The sequence below is a fragment of the Suricata suricatta genome, chromosome X (assembly GCF_006229205.1).
Source record: "Suricata suricatta isolate VVHF042 chromosome X, meerkat_22Aug2017_6uvM2_HiC, whole genome shotgun sequence".
Classification (NCBI taxonomy): Eukaryota; Metazoa; Chordata; class Mammalia; order Carnivora; family Herpestidae; genus Suricata; species Suricata suricatta.
Window position 1 is genome coordinate 77,971,489 of NC_043717.1, and position 10,800 is coordinate 77,982,288.

The window sequence follows — 10,800 nt, forward strand, 5'->3', positions numbered from 1 at the left end:
GTTACTCTTTTCTGCCTGAGTTTTTGAAAAGGGTTATTTTTCACATTTCCTTTAAAAATATATCTGAGGTCTGTACCTTATTTATACCTTAAAAAGATATGAAATGAAGGGACACCTGGGTGGCTCAGTAGGATAAGCATCTGACTTCAGCTCTGGTCCTGATCTCGCTATTCTTGAGTTCAACTGCTGCATCGGGCTCTGCGCTGACAGCTCAGAACCTGGAGCCTGCTTTCGATTCTGTGTGTCACTCTCTCTCTGCCCCTCCCACTCTCACACTCTGTCTCTCTCTCTCTCTCTCTCTCAAAAATAAATAAACATTAAAAATATTTTTTAGGGGCGCCTGGGTGGCTCAGTCGGTTAAGCGTCCGGCTTCGGCTCAGGTCATGATCTCACGGTTTATGGGTTCCAGCCCCGCATCAGGCTCTGTGATGACAGCTAGCTCAGAGCCTGGAACCTGCTTCAGATTCTGTATCTCCCTCTCTCTCTGACCCTCCCCTGCTCGAGCTGTCTCTCTGTCTCTCAAAAATAAATAAATGACATAAATTTTTTAAAAAATATTTTTTAAAAAGTTATAGAATGAATAGATTGGTGAAAATAGATGAAACAGATACTAAAAATAGAAATCAGGTTTGACATTATTGATATAATAAAGATAGAACAATATGGTGAAAATTGTGTTGTATGAGGTGTGGAGAACCTGTTTTGGGTGAATGGGGGAGGCAGAGAGAGAAGGAGGGAGAGGAGAAGAGAGAAGTCAAAGTTTATACTTAGACAAAATGTGATGTTTGACATTCTGCATTAATTCTTCTTAGAGGCCAACCCCACTCCTGAATTTTCCAGTATGTGTTCATGTGAATTAATAAATACCACATTTTTCTTAACCACTTTTAAGTTGAATTGCAATTGGAATCTTAGTATATCCAAGATAAACCTAATAAGATTTCAGCAAGTTATGTTTAAAGAAAATACCTTTTCTTAATCACATATGAGTCTGAATAATGAACACACACATATTTTAGAAGATGCCAGTTCCTCCTAAATTAGTGTATAAATTCAATGTAACATCTCTCAAAATCCCAAAATAGGTATATTTTCCTCACATTTTTCACTAGAAAAAAGTATTTTGATGATGAGTTTTCACTAAAAAAACGTAATTTGATGTCTTAAAATAGGCTCCAGTCTGGAGTTAACTGTGTTACGTTTACCTCTGGAGTTAATTGTGTTACGTTTACCACATTTCTTTTTTTTTTTTTTTAATGTTTAGTATTTATTTTTGAGAGAGAGAAAGAGGGAGATAGCAGGACAGGGGCAGAGGGAGAGGTAGACACAGAATCTGATTAGACTCCAGGCTCTGAGCTGTCAGCACAGAGCCTGACGCAGGCCTCAGACTCATGAACCGTGAAATCATGACCTGAGCCAAAGTCAGATGCTTAATCAACTGAGCCACCCAGGCACCCCAAGTTTATTACATTTCTTATACAACTGGAATTCTAGAAAATTTTATGATAAAAAATCATATATAATTCAACATGTTATACTTACCAAATGACAGATTTAGCATAAGCAATTTTTACATTTGTTATCTAGCTTATGGTATGACTTCATTGACTTATACTTTGCTTTTTATTAGTACATAGAAGATACATCTCCAAAGTTTATTAATCTGTGATTCCAGATTGTAAGCATTATTTATGACCATATATTCTACTGGAATAATATATATTTTAATTTTTATATCCTTGCAGTTTCCTTTCACTGCGTATGATGATGTTATTGAGACAGGATATTTCCAATGTTGGGAGAATCGCACCTTTGCAATTCTGAGTAACTTCCCCCCAAAATACTCTTTATGTTCTTCTTTTTCTCCATTAAGAAAATTTGGGTAGAAAAAAAAAGAAAATAGATCTGGTGATTACCTTGTGTCTCAGGCATTTCACAGTATGACATCTGGCTGCCAGAGGATGCAATTCATGGTCACTCTTTTGTATGAGAGCAGTTTGGCTACTTCGGAGCAGCAGGCTGTCCCTAGTAAGAACTTTATCAAGCAGCATTCACTAACTGCAGGACTCCCTGTCTAGGTTAGATTATACTTCTAGACTTTCAGAGGCTTTTATCACAATCAATTTTTTTATCTTGGTAAATTATGTAATCTATGTAGGACAATGCTAAGGGGAATAGGCAAAGTAGCATTCTTTCTTGGCATGCACCTGCTGTTATTTCTGTATCACTGGTGACAGTTTTATTGATTACACAGTCTCAAAATAATGTGTGGAATATATACGCTAGTAAGAACTTCCTGAGAAGAGGTCAACTTACATTATAAAATTGGACGTCCATCCATTGATACAAATAGAAGTGGGATGATGAATGCCAGGTCTCTTGCGGGAATTGTTTGTTAATGGTTTAGTCTTAGCCTCATTTGCCTGTGAGACGTGACCATGCTCCTCCCAGTTCTTTTGTTCTCTGTCTTCACACATGTGAGGAAAAAGCCACAAACGTTTCAACAGGAAGCTGTACATAAGACCTGTTAAAACATAGGATTCAGACTGAGCTGAAGCCCTGGGATCAATAGTGTAGACAAGTTAATACCAAAAGGTGAGGCCCACATATTATTGAACATAATCTTCTCTTTTATTTTATGTAACCAATATTTCCTTCTCCTCTAGATTATTTTGTACCTATTCATTGTGGAATCTGAGACAGGTCACTTAAGTGAATGTGAAACTGTCCTGGGTCCACTCTGTACTAAGGAACCAGAGAGTGAACTTAGAGAGCTTCATATAGATTATGCTATTTCCTTCGCTTTCCACACACTGCTTTGTGGTTATTCAATGTGCTTTTTTTGTTAAATTGTTAATGTTTGTTTATTTTGAGAGAGGGAGACACAGAGCGCAAACAGGGGAGGGGCAGAGACAGAGGGAGACACAGAATCTGAAGCAGGCTCCAGGCTCTGAGCTGTCAGCACACAGCCCAGCATGGGGCTCGAACTCATGAATGGTGAGCTCTTGATCTGAGCTTAAATTGGACACTTAACTGGCTGAGCCACCCAGGTGCCCCAGTTAATTATTGTTCTACGATTTATGTTATATAGTAGTGACTGGGACAGGGATAGTCCATGGCATATGTCTACATTTTAGAATAGCGTAGAATTGTCTTCCTTTATAGTTTCCTTCAGTTTAGTTGCACAGTTCATCCACATTTGGTTGTTTACAGGCTGCATTTTGCTTTGAGCATGATGCTTAGCTCGATTCTCTGCCAGGCCCTTGTTCTTACACATGTTAAGATGTACTCAAGCTAGAGTTCAGCTATTCATCTATCACTTTTGTCAAATCAATTTCAGAATCTGCCTGTTTTGATAAGAACCATTGCTAATTTCATGTTGATGACAGCTTCTGCAACCTCCAATCACAGTTGTATCCACTCCATTTCAACACTGCTGTGAATTACTTATATTCTACAAGAGCAGCTTTAGCTTTGGAAGTCTTGAAGCAAAATAATTAAATTGAAGTGTTTACCTTTGCATAGGCTAGCTTTTTTCTCCAGTAGTTTTGGATGTTTTTGATAACAGAGTTCTGCTCTTTGTCTATATGCAGTGCTTCAGTCTTTTGCAACCTGATAACTAGACACTCGTAATATGGCACTTTCATAAAAACAGATCAGATGGGGCTCCTGGGTGGCTCAGTCAGTTGGGTGTCCGGCTTTGGTTCAGGTCATGATCTCATAGCTGTCTGTCCCTCCTTGGCTCATGCTCTGTCTCTGTCTCTCTCTCAAGAATAAATAAGCGTTAAAAAAAACAACAACAGATGAGATAATTCGTTTGGCAACTATGATCTATTTGGCCACTAGCTTGCCTCATGCAATGTCTACCATTGCTGTTTACTTGAATGGTTGATTTAAGAGTGACTCTACCTTAATGAAACTGATATCACATAAAGCCTTGCTTGGTGACAGGATAGCATTTTATTTATTTTTAATCGTTATTTTTGAGAGAGAGAGAGAAAGAGAGAGAGAGAGACAGAGTACACTCGGGGGAGGGTCAGAGAGAAAGGGAGACACAGAATTGGAAGCAGGCTCCAGGTTCTGGGCTGTCAGTACAGAGCCCGAAGTGAGACTTGAACTCATGAAGTATGAGATCATGACCTGAGCGGAAGCCAGATGCTTAACTGACTTAGCCACTCAGGCGCCACCCCCAAAGACAGCATTTTAGATTGGTTGCTGGCAAGAGTGCTCCCTTGACTTTATCCTTATGCTTTGTACAACTACCTGGCTGCTGGGTTTAGTCAATCACCACTTTCAAAGGTCAGCGGGAGTGATATTTTCCTTTCACAATTATGAAAATGTAGTGAATTACTCATAGCTGCCACAGGACAAAGAGCAGAATAACAAAAGCCTGTACATGTTATTTATTGATTTCTTCATTTGGACTCCTGCCTCAACCTGAACTCCCAAGAATATAATTGTTTTCATTTTCTTTTGCCTAGTGCCTAGAACAGAGCTGTGTCGGTTTGCATAAGTATCCCTCAGTGGTGAAGAATGCAGTTATGTCCCCAAAATATGTTTATAACAAAACTAAACCTATAACAGTGAGTCAGACATGTCATAGCCAATTTCTAATTATATTGGGCTAAATCTAAAGAATTCATATGAAAAATGGGAAAAAAATTCAAAGACTATAAATCATTCTGCTTTTATTTTTTGGAAAACTTAAAACAATAAAACTCAGACAGTGTTAGAATGTTTTAATGTGTCTATAGTCAACCATCCATTTGTTTAATGTGTACTTCTTGTTTGTATTCTTACAAAATGTGTATTTTTATGTGTGTATATAGTTTTATGTATTTGACGTTTAAGTAAGTAGTACTGCATTATATACATTACATTCTCTTTCTTACTTTTGCTACCCAGAATTATGTTTATGTGCATATCAGATTTGTTACTTCTAAATGATACACAAGTGCTCCTGGGTGTATCTCTACCATAATTTTACTCTAGCACTGATGAACTTCCTGATTTTTCCAGCTCTCTGCCATCAGAAAAAATGTTTGGCATCTTAAGGACATGTGATAGCTTTTTAGGAATATGTGCTCAGAAATAGAATTGATGGGTCCTTGGGATACCTCATTTATAATTACTTAAGCCACAGGCACAAATTAATCCTTTAAGTTTTGTCTAGGACCTGCTATTAAACACCCTGTATATTTTGATTGGCCATGGGGTAGGAAGAGGAAGCAACTTTTGCATTGCATTTCAATTTTATCAAAAATTGTTAATTTATGTTTTCTATTTTTTTTTTGAGAGAGAGAGAGAGCGTGAACAGGGGAGAGAGGCAGAGGGTGAGGAAGAGAGAGAATCTTAAGCAGGTTCCACACCTAGCCTGGAGCCCAATGTGGGCTTGATCTCCCCACTCTGAGATCATGACCAGTGCTGAAATCAAGAGTTGGATGTTTAACCAACTGAGCCACCCAGGCGGGCGCCCCTCAATTCTATTTCTTTTGGAGTTTTTCTGATTATCTATTTGTTTCCTTCTATCACCATATCCTTCAACAATTTTTTCATTCTCCCTTCATCACAGGCAGCCTTTTAATGTGTTCGTTTTTTCTAATTATTTAGATGTGCTCTTACCGAATGAATAGTATTGTTTTGTGCGTATTTCTATTTATATGTATGGATTTGGTCTCTCTTTTCGACATTTTTACACAAGCACTATGTATTTCGTATCTGTTTATGTTGCTATGTGTACATGTAATTTGTTGCTTCTAAATGACAAATCATATTTTGTGTGGTTCTCCATGCCACTTTACTTATTCACTCACCCATTAATGGACATTCAGTTGCATCAAACTCTCCAGCACCCACAAATAACATAGCAAAGGATATAGAAGTACAGGTCTTTTTATGAACTTATGTGAACATTCCTTTGTGCCATATACCTAGAAGTGTAATTGTTGAATCATAGTTTGTGTATATACATACACATTTCTATGCACACATGTCTATTTGATTAAATATTACTAGATTTCTTTTTAGAATATATGAATCAGTGCACTCTCCCACTAGCAGTGATTGGCCATATTTGTACATATACCACTTTCTACATTGTTTTAGTTCAGTAGGTATTAAGTGATACATTAGTGTTTTAACTGGCATTTTCTGATTATTAATAAGTTTGGAAACTACTTAGTATGTTTATTAGGCATTTTAGAATTCATCCTCCCATAGTTTATATCCTTTGCCTAAAATTTTTACTCTTATCCCTGTGTTTTAAAGGTTGAATTTTAAAAGAATCACATATTTATAGATACTAATTCCTTATTAGTTTCAGACATTGCTAATAAAGTTTCCTATTCTATCATGTCTATTAACTTTGTCAGTATCATTGAACAGAAATCAGATTTTGAATTAATAAATTTAGCTTTATTGTATGTGCTTCTGAATCATGTTCTAAGAGCATCCCTAGACCTAGAGAACAAAAAATATTCACCTACATTTAATATGATTAACTTTACATTGTTTTGCTTTTTTATGTAGAACTTCAATGAATGTATAGCCATCTTTTTAAGTATTTTAAGAGATACAGGTTTATATGTTGCTCATAGTGAGACAGATTTTCCAATATTATTTGCTAAACTAATTTTTTCCTTTTGATTTATGCTGTTAATTTTGCCATATATCATGTCATATTCACATTCTTACACATATGCAAATCTATTTATATTTGCTTTCCTCATCCTGCTCCATCAGAGTATTTGGTTTTCCTTTTTCTTTTTCTTTTTTTTTTTTTTTGCCTTTCTTGATACAGCATATATTACTGAGGGCACATGACAATATAGGGGTCCCCAAGCCCCTCCCCTTCTTCAGGGGATCTGGGATGGAAACTGTGTAGAGGTCAGGAGATTCTCAGTGTAGTGGGAAATGAGTTGGGGTGAGGACTCTCAGCAGCTGAGGGCTTCTGTTCTTCTTGTCACTGAGGCTAGTTGTCCAGTGGTCTCTCACTCCTCGGAGGCCCTGTGGAACATAAGGTCCACCACATGGTTGCTATAGCCAAATTCATTGTCATACCAGAAAATGAGCTTGACAAAGTGGTCATTGAGAGCAGTGCCAGTCCCAGCATTGAAGATTGAAGAATGGGTGTCACTGTTGAAGTCATAGAGATACATGGTCCTCAGAGTAGCACAGGATGCCCTTGAGGGAACCCTCTGATGTCTGCTTCACCACCGTGATGTCACCATATGTGCAGCTTTCTCCAGGTATCAGTTCAGATCCATGACTGACAGGTTAGGGATGGAGACATGGAAGGCCGTGTCTGTGAGCTTCCTATTCAGCTCAAGGATGACCTTGCCTACAGCCTTGGCAGTGCCAGTAGAAGCATGGATGATGTTCTTGGAGACCCCTCAGACATCATGCCACAGCTTCTCAGAGGGACCATCCACGGTCTTCTCGGGTGGGAGTGATGGCATAGACTGTGGTCATGGGTCCCTTCACAATGCCAAAATTGTCACAGATGACCTTGGCCAGAGGGCAATGCCAAAGTTGTCACAGATGACCTTGGCCAGAGGGACCAAGCAGTTGGTAGTTCAGGAGGCATGACTCACAATTTTGGAGGACTTGCCATATTTCTCATGGTTCATACCCATTACAAACATGGGGGCATCACCACACAGGGGAGAGATGATGATCCTCTTGGCCCCACCCTTTACGTGAGCCCCAGACTTCTCCATGGTGGTGAAGACCCCAGTGGACTCCACAACATACTCAGCACGAGCATTACCCCACTTGATGTTGGTGGGATCTTGCTCCTGGAAGTTGGAGATGGGCTTTCTAATGATGACAAGTTTCCCATTATCAGCCTTGATTGTGCTGTGGAATTTTCCTTGGGTGGAATCACACTAGAATATATAGACCATGTAGTTGAGGTCCATGAAAGGGTCATTGGTGGTGACAAGAATCATTTTGCCAAAGTTAAAAGTAGCTGTGGTGACCAGGCACCCAATATGACCAAATCTGCTTTCTCTGACCCTCACCATCATGTTCAGGAATGTGGCTAGCACTGCACCCAAAGATGTGACTGTCAAATGAGGAGGTGAAGAGCACCTGGAGTATTTGTTTAATATGTGTTCTTATACCAATACTACCCTGTATCGATTATAATGATCCTGTACTCTGTTTTAATACATCAGAAGACAAGAACTCTAATTTCTCCTTTTCAAAATTGACGTGGCTACTTATAAAGTTCTATTTTTTCCTATAAATTCTACTGTAATTTTACTGTTGTTAAAACACAACTGCAATTGGGCTTGAACTCTATAGATTAATAAGAACTGATATTTTAATTGATGTATAATTGACACATAACATTATATTAGTTTTAGGTATACAGAATAATGATTTGATACTTGTATACACTGTGAAATAATCACCACAGTCTAGTTACCATCCATCACCAGAAAGTTATAACCTTTTTTCTTATGAGAACTTTTAAGATTTACTCCCATTTGCAACTTGGAAATATACACTACAATATTATTAACCACAGTCACCATGCTGTACATTACATCCCATTATATCCCATGTACATGAAAGATTGTGCCTCTTGATCCACTTTATTCATTTTAAGCGACTTCTAATCCCCAGCCTTCTGGCAGCCACCATTCTGTTTTCTGTGTCTGTGAGCTTTGTTTTGTTTTGTTTGATCATTAATTTTGCTTTTGAGATTTCACATGTAAGTGAGATCATATGGTATTTGTCTTTCTCGGATTTATTTCATTTAATACACTCAAGGCCCATCCATGTTGCTACAAATGGCAAGATTTCATTTTTTTATTTGTGGCTCAGTAGTAGTCCATTATGTACTTGCACATCGTAACCATTCATCCATCAATGAGCACTTAGGGCTGTTTATATATCTTGGCTATCATAAATAATGAGTCAATGAAACTGTTTGAATCTATTTTATAATGTGATTGTGAGGAATAATAAAAAACACATAGGAAATGCCAAGTGTAAATCATGCTACCTGTAGAAGTTTAGTCAATATCAAATCTTAGTGGCAATGCATCAGTGTGACAGTTATTCTTGGTTTGCATATATTCTATTTTTGGATCATTTCTACATTAAGAACTCACAAGATCCACTTAGTAAGTCCATCCATTACTAAAATATTGTATTAGAGTCCAAAATGTATGTTGTATTGTAGATGGAAAACATGATAGATGTGTGAACCATAGGAAACTTTGTGTTTAAATTTAATTTCACAGACTAAACTCAAAATGGTACTAATAATCAGCCATTACCATGAGAAGTAAAATCTGTTAATACCAAATTTCACTTAAAACTTTTCTAATATTTGTTTATTTTGAGAGATAGACAGAGTATGAGTAGGGGAGGGGCAGAGAGAGAGGGAGACACAGACTCCAAAGCAGGCTCCAGGCTCTGAGCTGTCAGCACACAACCCAATATGGGACTCTAACCCATGAGCCATGAGATCGTGACTTGAGCTGAAGTCAGATACACAACCAACTGAGCCAACCAAGCTCCCCTGTTAAAACCAAATTTCTTAGAGAGAGGGAGTAAGATGACGACAGTGTAGGAGAACCCTAGGCTCACCTCATCCCACAAATACAACTAGATAACTATCAAATCATCCTAAATACCCCAGAAATCAACCTAAATGCTGACAACAAACTCTACAGCTATATAGCCAAAGCAACCTTGAAAAAGAAAAACAAAACTGGAAGTATCAAAATTCTGGACGTTATATTACAAAGCTATAATAATAAAAACAGTATGGTGGTGGCATAAAAATAGACCCAAAGATCAAAAGATAGAATATAAAATGTAGACATGAACCCATAACTATATGGTCAATTAATCTTTGGCAAAGAATGAAAGAATATCCAGTGGGAAAAGACTGTCTCTTCAAAATGTGTTGTTGGGAAAACTGGACAGTAACATGCAAAAGAAAGAAACTGCACCACTTTCTTACACCATATACAAAAATAAGTTAAAATTGGATGAAAGATCTAAATGTGAGACAGGAAATCATAAAAATCCTAGAAGAGACCACAAGCAGTAATTTCTTTCTAGATATATCTCCTGAGACAAAAGAAACAAAAGCAAAAATGAACTATTGGGACTTCATCAAAATAAGAAAGCTTCTACACAGCCATGAAAATAATCAACAGAACTAAAAGGCAGCCTACAGAATGGGAGAAGATATTTACAAATGACATACTTGATAAAGGGTTAGTATCCAAAATGTTATAAAGAACTTAAAAACTCCACACCCACTAAGGAATAATTCAATTAACAAATGGACAGAAGACATGAATAGACATTTTTCCAGAGAAGACATACAGACAGCCGATAGACACATGAAAAGATGCTCAACATCACCATCACTCATCATCAGGGAAATGCAAATCAAAACTACAATGACATATCACCTCACACCTATCAGAATGGCTAAAATCAACAATAGATAAAATAACAGGTGTTTGTGAGGATGTGGAGAATGGGGAACCCCTTTGTACTGTTGAGGGGAATGCAAAGTAGAGCAGTCACTGTGGAAAACAGTATGAATAATCCTCAAAAAGTTAAAAATAGAACTACCCTATGATCCAGCAATTGCACTATCAAGTATTTACCCAGAAAATACAAACATACTTCAAAGGGATACATGCACCCTGATGTTTATAACAGCATTATATATAACAACATTATGGAGTTATTACATTTGTACATTTATGTAACAATAAATGTAATAGCAATTATTCATTGATTGATGAATAGATTAAGAAGAGG

At 37.5% G+C, this 10,800-nt stretch overlaps 1 pseudogene; it reads right to left on the reverse strand.

Annotated features, from left to right (window-relative positions):
* Positions 1-6,989: 6,989 nt before the first annotated feature.
* On the reverse strand, positions 6,990-8,024 carry LOC115284022 (annotated as a pseudogene).
* Positions 8,025-10,800: the final 2,776 nt, after the last annotated feature.